The sequence below is a fragment of the Malaclemys terrapin genome, chromosome 2 (genome assembly GCF_027887155.1).
Source record: "Malaclemys terrapin pileata isolate rMalTer1 chromosome 2, rMalTer1.hap1, whole genome shotgun sequence".
Taxonomy (NCBI): Eukaryota; Metazoa; Chordata; order Testudines; family Emydidae; genus Malaclemys; species Malaclemys terrapin.
Window position 1 is genome coordinate 11248360 of NC_071506.1, and position 17750 is coordinate 11266109.

General features: G+C 46.5%; 1 protein-coding gene across 1 annotated transcript in view; it reads left to right on the forward strand.

The window, feature by feature from the left end:
* Positions 1-17750, forward strand: part of KCNK9 (potassium two pore domain channel subfamily K member 9) — a 115645-nt gene that overhangs the window by 42778 nt on the left and 55117 nt on the right. The window lies entirely within an intron of this gene.

A 17750-nucleotide genomic window follows, 5' to 3' on the forward strand; every position in this document is an offset into this window, starting at 1 on the left:
CTCCTGTGTGAAGGCAGAATCAGGCCCAATATGTTTAGCCTCACACATGGGTCCTGAAATGGCACAGTCAGGTTCCACCCAGGAACTATATCTTGCTCTCCTGGGGCAGAGGAAAGGTCACCAGGGATAGAGGGTGCAAATCTTGATGGTGCCCATCAAGAACACCTGTGATTTTGGCCCAGCCAGGCTAGATATCTTGAGAAAACAACATAATAGTATTGTGATCGCTGTTCAATTTTGTTTTTAAATCCTGTAAGACAGAAAGCGTTTGAGTGACTAGTTTTGAATTAAATGCCGACAATGAAAACAAAGTTCTCCATTGCGTGAGGTGCCTGAAGGATTATTAAGAGAAGCGTCTGTGCAAATCATCACCCTGCAGCAAATCTCAGACCCCACATAACAGAATTTTAATTAGTCAGTAAATCCAACAGCAAAATCTGCTCCTACCCCCCCCCCCAAACTTCCTATGACTCCTACACCCTCAGGGTTCCCCATAAACCTGGGAAACAGATGATCTTTACAGCATGCCCTGAAGGTCAGTTGGTCAGTGAGAATGCCCTGCTGTCTGCTTTTTTTCTCCTGTAGTGAAGAGGATAAAGCTTGAATATCACTTCTAAATGCAGCTAGGGCGCTACAGCACAGGGAGACTTGCAGTTTTTTTGGTAGGCAGGTCCAAGGCTGAACAGGTTAAAATCAATTACTTATCTCCACCAGCTCGTGTCGATCACAGGACACTGGTGCTGTGTGCTGCTGCTGAGACACATGGCTTCATAAACAGGTTGCTATTTTCTGCCCCAGCTTTGGTTACCAAATGGGTTTAAAGTGTAGAGCGCATTGAGTGGCGTAGCCTGGAAGTGACACATGTATGTATAACAGCAACAATGTCCTTATGCAGGAGGTAAGATTGCAGCCTGTTGACATGCTTCCCAAATCAATTTTCTGTGGGTTAAACCCTTTCACTCAAAGTTGAATCCAGAACGGCAGCATTCACATGGCTCACCTCATGTCCCATTGAAATGTTGTGGTGTGTGGTAGGTGACCAGGCAGGTCACTGAGCAGGAACTGATAAAGGGATTAAAGCCGGCTAGTGTCTTAGTGCTGAGGTATGAACGCATGACATGGTATGACAGAGGAAAATAACAGTAAGTGAGAGTCTGATGGAAGAGGGGGGAACAACTCCCAACAAAGAGACAACTCCCTTCTGGATCAAGAGGTTAATACAAGCCAAAGCACTGGAGTGTGGCTGATGGAGGTGCAGACTGGCAATGAAAAATTTACAGGCTAACATCTCAAGCCTCTGCCAGACTGCGAAGTGTTGACCATAATTACCCTGTGCCCATTATGTCATGGCCATGCTGTAGTGTAGATGCTGAACCTTTGCAGAAGAATAAGATTAGAAACTGATGATCAGTTTGCATCTGCTACGGCCCTGTTCCCCGAGCTGCTGGTTTATATTCTCTTCTCACTCAAAGCGGAATAATAAGGCACCTTGAAGAGCCGGAAGGTGTGTGATAGCTCTGGGCCTATTCCGGGGCCTACTGAAGTCAGTGGAAGTTGACCTCCGTGAGAACAGGATTGGACCCAGTAATACACCAAATCCTGACAAGTCCTGAGCACTTGCAATTCCAGCGCTATCTGTTGACTTCACAGTGCATAGCACTTTGCTCAGCAGTTGCTTAGCATCCCTCAGGATTTGATCTAATACTACAGGATTTGGACTAACAAGACTCTTTCTTTTTTAACTATACACATGCTGAATATGCTTCTCAGCTTTACCTGGAGGAAGGGAAAAGCCACAAAACCCAAAGAACTATGTTAAATAAACGGTTGCCCAAAGTTTTCACAAGTTGTTGCAGAGAATATAAATGGGAAACCTGGTAAATTTTCCAGACACTGAGTAACACAGAGAACTGGTCACTGAGACATGCTAGCTCAATCCCACAAACAGTCCCATTCCCAAAGGATGTGGGAGAGGCTGTATGGTTTGAGGATTGAAGCCTGAGGCTGGGAATGATGACTTCTAGGTTTTACTCCTCGTTTTACCCCTGACTTGCTGTGTAACTTCAGACAAGCAACCTAATCTGTCTCCATCTTTAATCCTTGGCAGCCTCACTGGCATGTTGGAAATCTTGATTGCTTAATGTTTCTAAAGTGCTTGGAGATCCTCCAGTGTAAAGCAAGCGCTGAGTGTGATTTCAGGGTCATCTTGCAGCTGTCCGAACCCCAATGGAGACAGGATGTCATCTTAGATTAGTAGTTCAGCTCTTACTTTAAAACAAACCTTATTTAGACTTGGTTATACCAAAGCACAAAAACAGAGAGAGGGAGAGAGATGCATTCATGTAAGATACAGTAAGTTTGCCTGACTAAGGATGATTAAATAATGATTAAAACTTGAGGAAGGCCTTCAGAATTTGGTGCATATTAATACTTTTTCATAGACCAAATTCATTATTCGTAGATGTTACCGATATCAGAGGCTGTTATTCATATGTCCCACTATATACAGAAGAATAATTTCAGCCACTTTTGAAATGAAGCCATCTCTGGAATGCGACGCTCTAGTTGTTTAACAACAGATCTCAAGACTCCGCATCAGTTTGAGACTGAAAAATACCACACCCAATTGACACTGCAGAAGAACATGGGCAGGTAGTTGTAACTGCTGTCACTGCTCTCAAAGTCAGGACACCATGACTAACAGACTAACTTGTGAAAACTGCCATGGGATGTTTGTCTCTTCCGAAAGCCAGCCTTCCCAGCAGCACAGTATATCTTACCATGATGCTGGTGCATTGGCACAGTAGTGATTCTAAAGGAGGGTGCCATCTACTTAATCAGCAGCACCACTTCTGCAGCCCACGGGATCTATTCTCTGCGGCCGTGCAAATTGTTAGCATTTTGCACCGGTATAAATGAGTATCACTGGTGTACGTGGAGAAGCTCATTCGGTAGTACTGAACACTCCCTTTGCTGAGGGGTAAACGACTGCAAAAGACCCATGGCAGTAATTTCATACATCTGGGTGGCTTGGGCTCTCAAAGATTATACAGTACTTCTGGAAGTCGAAGGAAAACTTTGGTTTGTACATAGAAGGCTTAATAAATCAAGGCCTGAAAGGTATATGGATTTAGTGGTGCAGGGAACAGCAGACAGACAAGTGCAAACAGTGGTCTTTTCCTCTGTTTCACTCACTCGCTCTCATTTGTCCCTCCCTTGCCCCCCCCCCCCCCCCCCCCCGCTTAAAGCTTTTATGTTTTGCCATACACAGCTGGACTGTATGAGTCAGGAACATACCTAGCTTGAGATGATGCCCCCAACTTTTTTTTTTCTGTATATTGGCCACACAATTTACTACGACAATAAATCGGTAGCAGAAACATACTTTCCATATATTAGTGACTTTATGTATAAAAAGGAATATAAAAGGCAGCATTCCCAGGACTCTCACCTAAATCCCAGATGTTGTGATGTAGCAATGCTGGCAGCAGGCATAGCTTCTCTTCTCAGGGTGAAGCTGGGGACCTCATTCATGCTGAGTTGATCAGGCCTCTGATAAAGCTTTGTGGGCTTCCAGCTGCTGTATCATTTCAGAGTCATTTCCTGCCTGAGTTAATAAACAACTGATTCAGTCTCTTCTCCCTAGTTACAAGCTAGTGGAGATGACTCTAGACCTTGAAGGTGAAAAGGAGGTAATCAGGGAGGATAAAGAGACTGTGGAGGAGTTAAATGACTTCTTTGCATCAATCTTCATTTCAAAGCAGCGTGCAGACTGAATTGGGAGGATTTAGGGTGGTGGTGGGGGGAGGATTTCCCTACCTCTTATGGAATTTAATCTGCCTCTGTGGGTGCTGCTGTACTATCCCTGCAAGGAATGACCTGTGTCCATGAACCAGGGTACTTCTGAAGATAATTATTCCCCCTGGGGAATATATCAGGCCAAAGCAAGGGGCATTTAAAAAGAACCAGCTTCCGTGGGTTGAGGGTGCAGGATACTCCAGGATACCACTTCAGTGGACTTTCTCCTCTTCCATGTTGCAAAATGCTTGTGTCCCGCACAGCCACCCAGGAAGCTGGCTGACTTGTTACACAGAGCAAGGTGAGGCAGTGTCAGACAGAAGCATAAGCCAATAAGGTGAAAGAACAAGTTAAGAAATTAAGGCCTTGATCTTGCCAGGAATAGTCCTGACAGAACCGCGCAAATCTAGGGCTACCATATGTCCGGATTTCCCCGGACATGTCCTGCTTTTCGGTCTATAAATAGCCGTCCTGGGGGGATTTTAAAAAATCTAAAAATGTCCGGGATTTCCCCCTGGTCGGCTATTTATAGATAGAAAAGCGGCGGCCAAGCGCCGCTGGGCACCCAAAGCCCCTTTCCGGCTCCCCCCATCCCCTGCAGCCTTACCATGCTGTCCGGTCCACAGCTGTCTTCCCCCTCCTCCCCTCCCCTGAACGCTCCGCCCCCTGCTCCTCCCCCTCCCCTGCTTCCCGCGAATCAGATCTTCCCGGGAAGTCTGAAAAGAAGCAGGGGTAAGCGGGAGGCAGCAGCAGGTAAGCTGGGGTGGGGGAGGGTGAGGAGGAGAGCTCCGGGGAGGCGCGGCCTTGGCAGAGTGGCTCCTTCCGGCCCGAGCCGAGCGGCGCCCGGCTCGGGCCCCAGCACCCCCGGCCCGGCTCGGGCCCCAGCAGCGCCGGCCAAGCACCTCCAGGCCGGCCCCAAGCCCCGCAACCCCGGCCGGAGCGCAGCCCGATTCCTGGGCTCTTTAAAGCCGGCCCTGGTCAGGAGACAGGGAGGGGGGGTTGGATGGGTCGGGAGTTTGGGGGGGAGTTGTCAGGGGGGCAAGGGTGTGGAGAGGGGTTGGGACAGTCAGGGACAGGGAGCAGGGGGGGTTAGATGGGTCTGGGGTTCTGGGGGGGCTGTCAGGGGGCAGGGGTGTGGAGAGGGGTCGAGGCAGGCAGGTAGCAGAGGGGGTTGGATGGGTCAGGAGTTCTGGGGGTCCTGTCAGGGGCGGGGAGCAGTTGGATAGGGCATGGGAGTCCCCGGGGGTCTGTCTGGGAGTGGGGGTGTGAATATGGGGTGGGGGTGTGGATAAGGGTCGGGGCAGTCAGGGGTCAGGTAGGGTCGTAGGGCGTTCTCAGGAGGGGGCAGTCAGGGGACAAGAAGCAGGGCGGCTTAGATAAGCGGCGGGGTCCTAGGGGGCAGTTAGTGGCAGGGGTCCCAGGAGGGGGCAATCAGGGGACAAGGAGCAGGGGGGGGTTGGGAGTTCTGAGGGGGGCAATCAGGGGGTGGGAAGTGGGAGGGAGTGGATGGGGGTGGGGTAGGGGCGGGGCTAGAGCGGGGCTCCTCCCCCCCCTGTGTCCTCTTTTTTGCTTGTGGAAATATGGTAACCCTAGCAAATCCCCACTGAAGTCAGTTGGCTTCTGTTTGAACACAAGATTCTGTTTGTATGGATCAGCTTGCAGAATCGGGGTTAAATCAAGACAGGGTGAAATCCCCCTAGGGAGTGCTGAAGGCATGAAGGAACAAAGTATTAGACTGTAGCTGAAAACCTGTGTAATTTACCATTAAAAGCAGCCACCTCCCTGGAGTTACAGCTGAATAAATAGAAAATCATCTGGCTAAACTATATTTTTGCAACTCAGTTGCTGAGTTCAATTCAGTTAGCTTTGCGGGTGCCGGATCATTCGCGTCTCAGGAGTATTTGGACAACCATCAGCTATTTGTGAAAGCATCTTCCAATCCTAAAAGTTCTGTCGTGTTCATCTCAAAATTCATACCAAAAGAGCTTTGTTTTATTCGTTACTTTCCTGTTTAAAATGCTTAAGCCAATCAGGGAGCTGATACAAAACCCTGTGCGACTTACATGATTAGTCAGAGAATATGAATAATAAAGAGTCAAAGAAAATTGTTTGCAAATAACTTGAGGACAGGTCCACAAAGATACATAGGCACCTATTTGTCTCTTTAGGTGCCTAAATCCACCATTTAGGTTCCACTGACACTCTCAAAACCACTGCTTATCTACCCACTAACCCTATATGCTTGTAAGTTTCTGCCAGTTGGCATTTGCAAAGCTGCCTACATTTGGACACCCCCCGCAGAGCTAACAAGCTGCTCTGAGCCCTAGCTTAAGCTGAAGCCCTGAAGTGGGATTCTCAAATTAGGCATTACTCCACTGATTTTGCCAGCAGGGTCCAATGCGATAGTTATGCTCTGAGCTCACCTAAAATCTGATATTTGTAAGACCCTGCAGCAGGAGGGCTGGATGCCAGGAAACACTAGGGGAGGGGCAGCTGCTGTACAAAAGACAGCGGGTAGTAGTTGTGTGTTTCCCTGATGGGTAGAGCCTTCACTGGGGATGTGGGAGACCCAGGTTCAAATCCCTCCTCTGCCTGATTTGGAGCAAGGGCTGGAACTGAGGTTTCCTACTTGTCAGTGCCCTGGCTGTTCTGCAGAAGAGTTCTCCTGTTGAAGCTGTTCCACTTTGTATAAATTAATGGGGCCAGAGAGAAAGAGACTGACTCTATTGCCCAGTGGCTAGGGCACTCAGCCGGGATGTGGCATATCAGGCAAAGCAGAGATTTAAAGTTGTTTCTCCACATCTTAGATGAATACCTTCATCACTAGGCTATTCATAGAAATGTAGGGCTGGAAAGGACCTTGAGAAGGCATCAAGGCCAGTTCCCCCTCCCCGCCCCATGCTGTGGCAGGACCAAGCCAGCCTAGCCCCCTGTTTCTCAATGACTGGTCGGTGGACCGGTGCTGGTGCCTAAGATCTCAATGACACAGTTTAGGAAGGCAGCAAACCGGTCCCTGGTATCAAAAAGGTTGAGAGATGCTGACCTAGACCACCCCTGACAGGTGTGTGTCCAACTTGTTTTTAAAAGCTTCCAAAAAAGGGGCTTCCCGACCTCTCTTGGAAGCCTATTCCAGAGCTTAACTACCCTTATAGTTAGAAAGATTTTCCTAATATCTAACCTAAATCTCCCTTGCTACAGATTAAGTCCATTACTTCTTGTTCTACCTTCTGTGGACATGCAGAACAATTGATCACCGTCCTCTTTATAACAGCCCTTAACATATTGGAAGACTGTTATCAGGTTCCCCCCTAAGTCGTCTTATTATGTTCTCTCTCTCTTTTTTTTTTTTGTTTTTTTTGCACAAAACATCAAAAGGCCTCAGTTTTGTCTTGTTAGGGCCAAACAGCTGAGGATCCCAAGCAGAAGGAGGTGCCTATCACAGGCCTGTCTGTCAGGCACCTAAAGTCCAGATCAATGGGCATTAGGTGCCTAAATAGTGTTGAGGATCTGGGCCTAAGCCCACCCTTTTCCTCCGCATTTCACTCTTGGGTAGCGTAGTCAGCTCCCTGCTTGGTATGCTGGCTTCTGAGGATCCATCCCTTCCTTAGACCCCCTAACTCTCCCCAGGCCTTGTCTGGGGTGCCTGGGTGTCTAACCTGGGGCAGAGGATTCCACAAGGCGGCGGGTGTTTTGTAGGGTGACCAGATGTCCCGAATTTATAGGGACAGTCCCGATTTTTGGGTCTTTTTATTATATAGGCTCCTATTACCCCTATCCCCTGTCCCGATTTTTCACATTTGCTGTCTGGTCATCCTAGTGTTTTGGGATTAGGCCTTGCAATGCTGATCAGAGCAGTGCCTAAGGACCCTTGTGGTTCTGGCCCTCACTGTCTGATTAATTGTTTGGCCATGCTATTGGACGAATGTTTACAAGCACTGCATACATTTAAAAAAAATCAGGATTGGTTTCCAGTCGATTTGCTAACCAAAAGGGGTCTGAATGCATAACAAATGCTACTTACGATGAATAATTTGACCAGGGAGGACTGGATTATGGCCAACATATCTATCTATTTAACAGGAGCTAAGGGTAATCCTGGGAATTACAGTCCTTTCAGTCTTATTTCAGTTGCAGGAAGAACAATTGAGACAGGAACGATAGACACAGTAATAAAGCACCTTGATAAGTATAAATTTAAAGTCACAAACCATCATGACTTTTTAAGGGTAAATCTCTTTGTGCCTGAGTTCTCCATCTCTAAAATTTAAATAATGCTACTTCCTGGCTCCCACCCCTTGTTTTTCTCATCTAGTTTTACTGTAAAACCTTTGGATTTTCTCTTATTGTATGTATAGTGTTTAGCACAATGGGTCCCTGATCTCAGTTAATCACAATAAATTGTGCCTCTTCAACATTAATAACCTGGTAGATGCTGTCCTGGGATACACCACTCACTGCCGGACTGGTGCCTCCTCCTGGTACTATGGGGATTAGCTGAAGGCCGACATCCCCCCCATCCGCGATTTGCATACCATCACTCTGTCCTCCTGCAGCTCTGCCTGGAGCCCCAGGAACTCCAGAATTCTCTTTGTGGCTTGGCCCTCTGGCCGTGTCACTGTCAGAGTTCCCTCCTTTCAGGGGAGATTTAACTCCTCAATAGTCCTAGGCAGTCCTCTCGCTCACATCCTTGGTGCTATTTGCCCAGTGGCTGGTAGGGGAACCCGGGCCCACCCTCTTCTCCAGGTTCCATCACAGGGACCCTCAGCTCAGCAGGCTGGGCGTTCTCTCTCTGGCCTCATTGCTCTATCCCTGGGCTGCTTCCTACTACTGGTTCCCCTTGTCTTCCTGGGCCTACCAGTTCCCAAAACCTCTTCCCAGGGAGTGACCGCAGCCTGCAGTCCCCACTCGCTCCTCCCTTTCTCCTGGGAGCATCTGCATTTTCCCAGCAGCCTCTTCTGCTTTCAACTCCTGGGCTTTATAGGCCCTGCCTGTTCCTGCCCAGCTGAGTCTCCTTAATCAGCTGCCTATTGGGTTATTTGGCCCGTCTGGCCTGCATTAAACCCTGCTGAGTGAGTGTGGGATAGTCAGCCCATCACAGATGCCTTTCAAGGCATTAACAACACAGCAGATAAAGGAGAACTGATAAATACAGTATATTTAGTCTTTTGACTAAGTCCCTCACAAGAAGGTATTAGTGAAATACGGTAACCATAGAGTGTGAGGGAAAGCACAGCCATCGATTAAAAAGTGGGTAAGAGGTAGGAAACAAAGAATAAGGCTAAACGTTCAATTTGCAGGATGGAAAGGACATTAATAGGAATGTACCCCCCGAGGTCAAGTTAGTAAAGACTAGTGAGGAAATACAAGGAACTCCATAAGTACCTAATAAACCTCAGAAATTGCCAACGTGATGGCAGATGAATTTCAACATAGCCAAATCTATGGTAATACAAGTTGAAAGGAACAACTTAAATGCCTTGTACACACTGGTCGGCTCTGAATTAATTCTAACTTTTCGGGGAAGGGGGGAATAAAAAAAACTGTAGACATCATTGTCAGAAGCTCAATGAAGCTATCAACTCAATGCGCAGTGGGAGGGTTGAAGAAGTGAATGAGACATTAGCTGAATTAAGAAAGGGGTGGAAGAGGCTATGGAAAATGTTAGAATTGATGGCGCATTCTCACCCACATGCGGAGTTCAGTTTTGCTCTCCCTTTTGTTAGAAAGGAGATACAGTAGCATAAGGTCCAAAGAAAGGCAATGCAAGTGATTTAGCAGCATGTGGTTCTCTAATGTAGGGAGAGATGAAAATGACTAGGGTTAATTGGTTTGGAAAGGAGAAGAATAAGTGGTGATAGCAGAGATGAATTTAATACAATGAATGGTAAAGATTAGGCTAATCTGCCACTCTGATTTTTTTTACCCTGTTCCAATAAAATAGAGAATGAAAAGAAATTCAATGAATGTCAAAGGCAATACATTTAAAATGGGTAACAGGAAACATTTTTCATGCCACACATAGTGAGTCTATAGAAGTTAGGGCTTGTCTACATTACCAGCTGGATCGACGGGCAGTGATTGATCCAGCGGGGGTCGATTTATCGCGTCTAGTCTAGGTGTGATAAATTGACCGCCAAACACTCTCCCATCAACTCCTGTACTCCACCGGAGCGAGAGGCGCAGGCGGAATCGACAGGGGAGCGTCAGCTGTTGACTCACTGCAGTGAAGACACCGTGGTGAGTAGATCTAAGTACGTCCACTTCAGCTACGTTATTTACGTAGTTCCATATCTTAGATCGATTACCCCCCCCCCCACACACACAGTGTAGACTGGACCTTAGGGTGCAGAGTGTTATTGGGGAAAATAGTTTAAGAAGACTTTTTAAAAAAGATTTAAACATTAATTGGATTAGCCTTTCCTGTCATATGTATCAGGGTAAAAATTACAAGGACTCATAATGTAGTAGAGTGGTCATCACCGGATGAACTGGTTTATTATGGGTTGGAGCCTTGCTTCTCCCCTCCCTTACATCTTGATCTAGTCAGTGGGAGTTGCCCCATCCCCAGTTGTATTGTGATGCCATTTGAATAAAGCAGCAAGCTCCCAGCCTGCAGTTTGGTGAGGAGAGTTGTAGTTGCGTTGAGCAGTCCCTTTACAAAAATGAATGTTCGTGGCATAAATCAGGCAGGTGTTGTGAGCAGCAAAGACTGTCTCCCCATGGTAAAAATGCTGAATAAAACTTTCCTCCTTTAGAACTCAAAGCACTTTACCAAGGAGGGTCGATGTCCTTGTCTCTATCTGACCACTGGGGATCCTACGGCACTGACTGGTTAAGTGACTAGTCCAGGGCACATAGTGAGTCAGTGGCAGAGCTAGGTTCTGAATCCAGCTCGGTAACTCCTTAGTGCTGCCACACTAATGACTAGATAGAAATAGTAATATTCTAATCGGTCTCATGTGCATCTGGACCCCCACAAGAGGAACAACTCATAGAATTTCCTTCCAGCTTTTCCAAGGAGGGGCAGGGTTTGCCTCCTCTGCAGATGAAGCTAGGGGTTCAGGCCTTAACCCCATCAGATTCTCCCACAGTCCCCTGGAGGTACAGGGCCATCTGCACAGAGGTGCTGTCTTTCGGCACTGCTCTGAGCTGCTCTTCCTGGTTCTCTGGCAACGCAACTCTACCTGCAAGGATTCCACAGCCCACCCCTCAAGCCCTTTAGGAGATGGGTTTAGCAATATGAAGAGAATCTCACCTCAGGCTATTCCAACTCCTGTGCTGATGCCCTGGTGGGAGGATAATATCTGCTCTCCCTCCCCCCCATTGTCTGTCACTCCTCGTCACAGACATATGCTTGGACCCAATGAGAATTGTTGGCAGATCCAGAGATGAGTTTGGGTGCCAGAAGTGGCTGATGCACACACATATTGTGTATCTTGGGACAAAGCTATTCATGGAGAGTTTGTTGCACCCATGCATCTAAAGGCGCACACAGGTTGCAGTACCCCACCCATGAGGATAAGAATAGGCTGTATATGTTGTGCTCACACTGTGTGCTGTAATGACTAGATCCGTGCAAAAAGTTGGTTACCACCCCCCAAATCCATGTGTGACTCCAGGTTTCAGGGTTCATGACAAACTCAAGACCTAGCTTAGGTTCACCTGGTGTCACTGGCAGATCTGGTGTCAGTTCATGCTAAGGCCTCAACTGGACACTGACAAATGCATAGCTGGAAACCAGTCTGACTGACCTGTGTGTAAGTATTATTAAAATAGGTATTAGATTTATAAAAAAATATGTTTAGACTTTATGTAGTGCTGGTAGGATGCTGCATGATTAATCTCACTTAATTTCTGTACCCCATGTTATAAGTTAGTATTTAAGTGTTTGCTCTGAAACTGTAAACCCCCACAGTCGGAGAGAAGCATTCCCAAGTGTAAAATACTAGTTTACCACAAGAGGTTTTTAAGGTCAGGCTTGAGAAAGCCCTTCGCTGGGATAATTTAGTTGGTGTTGGTCCTGCTTTGAGCAGGGGGTTGGACTAGATGACCTCCTGAGGTCCCTTCTAATCCTGATATTCTATGTTTCTATGATTAATCCCATCGGGATGTTTTCAGTTCTCAGACATACTGAATGGCTGTGGATCCATAGGGTACGTCCAGACTACCCGCCGTATAAGCGGGTAGCGATCGATTTATCGGGGATCGATATATCGCATCTCATTAAGACGCGATATATCGATCCCCGAACGCGCTCCCCGTCGACTCCGGAACTCCACCGGAGCGAGTGGCGGTAGCGGAGTCGACGGGGGAGCCGCGGCCGTCGATCCTGCACCGTGAGGACCCAAGGGAAATCGATCTAAGATACTTCGACTTCAGCTACGCTATTCACGTAGCTGAAGTTGCGTATCTTAGATCGATCCACCCCCCCCCCAGTGTAGAACAGCCCATAGCTCAGACGCTTCCTTAGGTACACACTGACATGCTGGGTTTTGATGGTCTCTTTGGCAATCCATGGATAATAGGTCATTGGGAGATGTTTTTTTAAACTGCACCTTTCAGTCTGTGCTGCTGTGTCTTCGAGGGTGTGCTGAGGCTGTAGTGAGACTGTACTGGGGATCAGTGAACTTACACCCACCATGGAGCAACTTAGGCCTTGTCTACACTAGATGGGAAAGTCATTCTAAGCTACGCAATTTGAGTTATGGTAGTAGCTTAACTCAAATCGACGTAGCTTGGATCTACTTACTGCAGGGACCACACTATGCAATGTCGATGGGAGATGCTATCCCATCGACTCCCCTTACTCTTCTCATTCTGGTGGAGTACAGGAGTTGACGGGAGAGTGATTTGCGGTCGATTGAGCGAGTCTTCATTAAACCCGCTAAATCGACCACCGCTGCATCAATCGCCGCAGCGTCGATCCTTTGGTAAGTGTAGACAAGCCTTTAGAAGCACCTTGGGCAGTGTCTCATGCTGGCACTGACCATGGAATGGCTCTAAAGGACAGCTTTCAATGACAAAGGGTTTATTATACGTGTGGAGCAAATAAGAAAGCTAAGGCAATTAACACAAAACTATGTTTAACACAAGTTGTTGTTATTAATCAGGGATGAGGCCTCCTTGGGAGAGGCACTGTGCATAAACATAGAAGAAAACACACGGCCAAACACTCTGCTGGCACCAGTCCATTAAGTCAATGGAGTGATGCCAACAAAATTTTGGCCCACCGTTCCTGCTCCAAACAGTTTATAATCTAAGAAGACAAAGCAACAAACACAAAGTTGGAGAGAAGGAAACAATCAAGAACCTATTTTGTGTGTGTGTTGCTGTTGCTCTCTGTTTGTAATCTGATGTGTCAGATAAATATTGATCTTCCTTTATTGCCTTTCAACTGCCTTCTCCAGCCACCTCTCATTCTAACATTAAGCATAGTTTGTTTTCTTGTCGGGATCAAGGCAGGAGTGACACTCAAGAAGGGTTTAGAAGGAGGAAAATAGCCTTATGGACAAGTTCAAGAGGCAAAAAAGCATAAAGATGTTTCTGGGAGGCACAGATGACATGGCAGTCAAGGATGGCATCATTGGCAGAGCAGAGGAAGAAGGGGGCAACACAATAAGATAAGTGGGCAGGGAGGATGTGAAGTGCCTAAACTTTGCATTCAAATATGCAGCTGCACATGCATACTGCATAATTGCCCATTGAAACATGGCTCTGTGCAATTCTTCAGCTACACATATAAGGCCACAATTCACATACCAATCCATGCTGTTCATTTTGACAATCCGGTTGTAAAATTTCAACTCCAACTTAGCAAGACTTCAGGAAAACACAGAATTGCACTGGGACTGGATGGAACAGGAACCAGGTCAAGGGTCTGATAAATAGCTTCTCAGCTCTGGCCACTGATTTTAATGGGGCACAGGTCAAATGAGCTGTGTGAAAGAGATTGACCTCTTAATGCTGTTCCTTGTGGACAAAGATCCACAACATAATACATCCCTCAGCAGTGGCACCTTGATATTATGGGGATTGGCACCTTAGAAACATGCATGATAGTACTAAGAATCTCTGCAGAGAGGCCAGAAGTTGAATGAACATGGAACCTTTCTACTCCCACCTGTAAATGGGTCCCCCAGGTCCGAGAAGAGGCATGTGGAATGCTGTGCAGGAAACTTGAACTGTTGCTACCTGGGCATGTTCTGTCAATAGAGAGAAGCCTTTATTATTCAGGGGTGCTAATCCAGTCCTGCTAGTTAGCACTAAATAACAGTGCTGTTTTATCATTAATGTATGCTGTTGGTCTTGGGTAGTGCGCTGCTCTCTTAGCAGCGATCAATTACACAGAGACTGGGGCCTGCACTGACTAGCTAAGCAGCAGGATAGATTTGATTCTCCTCTCACACCAGTGTAACTTTCCTGACATCATTGGGGATGCTCCTGATTTGCTGGGCTGGGAGGGGAATCAGGCTAGCTGTGGAAACACTTCATTTCCTTCCTTTGAAATTTTTCTAATTATCAAATTGATTTTAGTGGCTGTGAAAGATGCTCCATCAGCTGCGTGGGAGACTGAATTTCCTTCTCCTTTGTTTGTTTAATATCTTCAAAGCAGGGCCGGCTCTAGAATTTTTGCCGCCCAAAGCAAAAACAATTTTGGCCACGCCCCCCCCGTTCTTTAATTACCCCACCCCTGGCCCCGCCTCAACTCCGCACCTTCCCTTCCTCCCCCCAGGCTCTCAAGTCTGGGAGGGAGGGGGAGCAGCGGCGCGCGAATCAGCTGTTTCGCGCGCCGTGGCAGCAGCAGCAGAGGTGAGCTAGGACGGCCAGGGCACATTTTTAGGGGCGGCATTCTGGCGCCGGCCATGCTGCCCCTAAAAATGTGCCGCCCCAACCACCAGCTTGTTTTGCTGGTGCCTAGAGCCGGCCCTGCTTCAAAGTACTGTAGAAATATTAACTAAGTACGCCTCACAATGAGACCCAGAGGTAGGTTAGTAAGCATTGTTGTTATTCCCATATCTTAGATCGGTAAACTGAGACATACCGTGCCCAAGTCGCAGAGTCAGAATTAGAACTCAGGCAATCTAAGCTTTTGCTCTCATGCTCAGTCCACTAGACCACACTACCTCCCATAACAACCTCCCTCAGTGTTACTGTAATGTCATATTTTCCTCTTTTCATTTCATTGGATCAAAGAACTGATTTATTTCCCTTAGTCCCCCCTGACCAATCCACTCTTGGTTTTACATCTCCATACCATGCTTGGTGTGCATGTGTGTGGGAGTTAAAAATAATTGGGTTGCACTTCACCCAATGGAAACAAAAGTGCCTATTTAAGGGCAAAATCTCCTCTTGCATCTGCATAATTGATCTCAATTCTGCTAGTCTGTCCTTCTTTTGTGTGTACAGAATTTTCATTTGATGTAGTCAGATATCACAGGAGATTTTTTGATATTCTATTCTATTCTATGTATATGTATACATCTGCCCTTATTTGAACCATTTATATTGCACAGCACTCAACTTGTCACCTAAATTGGGAGCACATAGTGGATTTAGTGGAGGGAGAACCTCAAAATGTTCAGAGGTTTCATTCTGTTAAGAAACCAAAATCCGCATACAGATGTCAGAAAGTGGGCACAAAATTTATCTTGACATTTCTGGTCTTTCCTTTTGAAGATTGAGAGGGAAGTACTGCATGAGCAGCTGATCTTGATTCTGAGCTTCGGCTCTCGCTGTATGGATAGTTTTTTCATATGGGCACTCTACACATATAAGAGATGAACAAAATATCAGAGCTTCCCATCAAGATATAAATAGAGAATCGTGCCTTCATTTTTATGGCTGGTACATTCCTATATATTGTAATATACCAGCTAGGATCTTATGATGAACAAATCTGGCATGTATCTCACTCAGAAGGAAGCTCTGTGACCAGTCCATATCTGGTACAGAAGTACATGATAGGGAAAGAACAAGTTAAAAATTATTTAGACAAGTTAGATGTCTTCAAGTGACCAGGGCATGATGAAACACCTCCTAGAATACTCAAGGAGCTGACTGAGGAGATATTTGAGGCATTAGCGATTATCTTTGAAAAGTCATGGAAGACGGGAGAGATTCCAGAGGACAGGAACAGGGCAAATATAGTGCCCATCTATAAAAAGGGAAATAAGGACAACCTGGGCAGGGGCGGCTCTAGTTTTTTTTGCCGCCACAAGCATGGCAGGCAGGCTGCCTTCGGCAGCCTGCCTGTGGGAGGTCCCCGGTCCCGCGGCTTCGGCATACCCGCTGCCGAATTGCCGCCAAAGCCGCAGGACCGGCGGACCTCCCACAGGCAAGCCGCCGAAGGCAGCCTGACTGCCACCCTCACAGGGACCGTCAGGGTGCCCCCCGCGACTTGCTGCCCCAGGCATGCGCTTGGAGCACTGGTGCCTGGAGCCGCCGCTGAACCTGGGGAATTACAGATCAGTCTGATTAACTTCAGTAACCGGAAAGATAATGGAGCAAATAATTAAGCAATCAATTTGCAAACATCTAGATGATAATAAGGTGATAAGTAACAGTCAGCATGGAATGTCAAGAACAAATCATGTCAAATCAACCTAATAGCTTTCTTTGACAGGGTAACAAGCCTTGTGGATGGCGGGGAAGCGGTAGATGTGGTACATCTTGACTTTAGTAAGGCTTTTGATACTGTCGTGCATGGGCTTCTCCTAAACAAACTAGGGAAATACAACCTAGATGGAGCTACTATAAGATGGGTGCATAACTGGTTGGAAAACCATTCCCAGAGATTAGTTACCAGTGGATCACAGTCAAGCCGGAAGAACATATCAAATGGGGTTCCGCAGGGATCAGTTCTGGGTCTGGTTCTTTTCAATATCTTCAGATAATGGCATAGAGGGTACACTTATAAAGTCTGCAGATGATACCAAGCTGGGTGGGGTTGCAAGTGCTTTGAAGGATAGGATTCCAGTTCAAAGTGATCTGGACAAACTGGAGAAATGGTCTGAAGTAAATAGGATGAAATTCAATAAGGACAAATGCAGAGTCCTTCATTTAGGAAGGAACAATCAGTTGCACACATACAACATGGGAAATGACTGCCTAGGAAGGAGTACTGAAGAAAGGGATCTGGGGGTCATAGTGGATCACAAGCTAAATGAGTGAACAGTGTAACACTGTTGCAAAAAAAGCAAACATAATTCTGGGATGTGTTAACAGGAGTGTTATAAGCAAGACATGAGAAGTAATTCTTCCGCTCTACTCAGCACTGATATGGCCTCAACTGGAGTATTGTGTCCAGTTCTGGGCTCCACATCCTAGGAAAGATGTGGACAAATTGGAGAAAGTCCAAAAAAGAGCAACAAAAATAATTAAAAACAAAAATGAGGGAAGATTGAAAAAAATGGATTTGTTTACTCTTGAAAAGAGAAGACTCAGAGGAGACATGATAATAGTTTTCAAGTACATAAAAGGTTGTTACAAGGAGGAGGGAGAAAAATTGTTCTGCTTAATCTCTGAAGATAGGACAAGAAGCAATGGGCTTAAATTGCAGCAAGGGAGGTTTAGGTTGGACATTAGAAAAACTTCCTAACTGTCAGGGTGATTAAGCACTGGAATAAATTGCCTAGGGAGGTTGTGGAATCTCCATCATTGGGGATTTTTAAGAGCAGGTTGGACAAACACCTGTCAGGGATGGTCTAGATAATACTTAGTCTTTCCATGAGCGCAGGAAACTGGACTATATGACCTCTCGAGGTCCCTTCCAGTCCTACGATTCTATGATTCTGTGACATGCATACTGTCCTTACTATGTTTCCCATGCTGTGGTACATCACATAGCACACACTTCCTTTGCCTGATGCTCATTGTCAGTTTTTATATTGACCTGTGTTTTTTATGCACATGTCATAGAGGACCTGGTTGGTGGCTTTTGTATAATAAGACGT